Raw genomic sequence first — 352 nt, 5'->3', positions numbered from 1 at the left:
ATACTTTTCTTTTTTAGATTTAATTATTTTTTTGTTAGTTCTTATAATTTTATTAAATTTTTAATTAAATTTTTATATTTTTGTTTTAATTGGATCTCTACATTATTTTTAATAATTTGGTTTTGCTACGTTATTAACAGCATTTCTGTCAATTTCTGCCAACTCTTATTTATAACTGTGTTTAATGGAAGTGTCTTCGTAGATGTATTTAATAAAAATGTCTTTTTTATGGCTGTGTTTAATAGAAGTGTCTTTATAAATATATTTTCTGGATGTATCTCCTTATATATGTGTTTAAAATATAATAATTAATTATTATTGACAATAAATTGACAGATAATATCTTAGTACC

General features: G+C 20.2%; 1 protein-coding gene across 1 annotated transcript in view; it reads left to right on the top strand.

The window, feature by feature from the left end:
- LOC107644524 (polygalacturonase At1g48100) overlaps nt 1-352 on the top strand; it is a 5,976-nt gene that overhangs the window by 1,555 nt on the left and 4,069 nt on the right. The gene's annotated exons all lie outside the window — the stretch shown is intronic.

Source organism: Arachis ipaensis, chromosome B05 (genome assembly GCF_000816755.2).
Source record: "Arachis ipaensis cultivar K30076 chromosome B05, Araip1.1, whole genome shotgun sequence".
Taxonomy (NCBI): domain Eukaryota; kingdom Viridiplantae; phylum Streptophyta; class Magnoliopsida; order Fabales; family Fabaceae; genus Arachis; species Arachis ipaensis.
The sequence above is the reverse complement of the archived record's forward strand: the minus strand, read 5'-3'. Positions and strand labels throughout refer to the sequence as shown.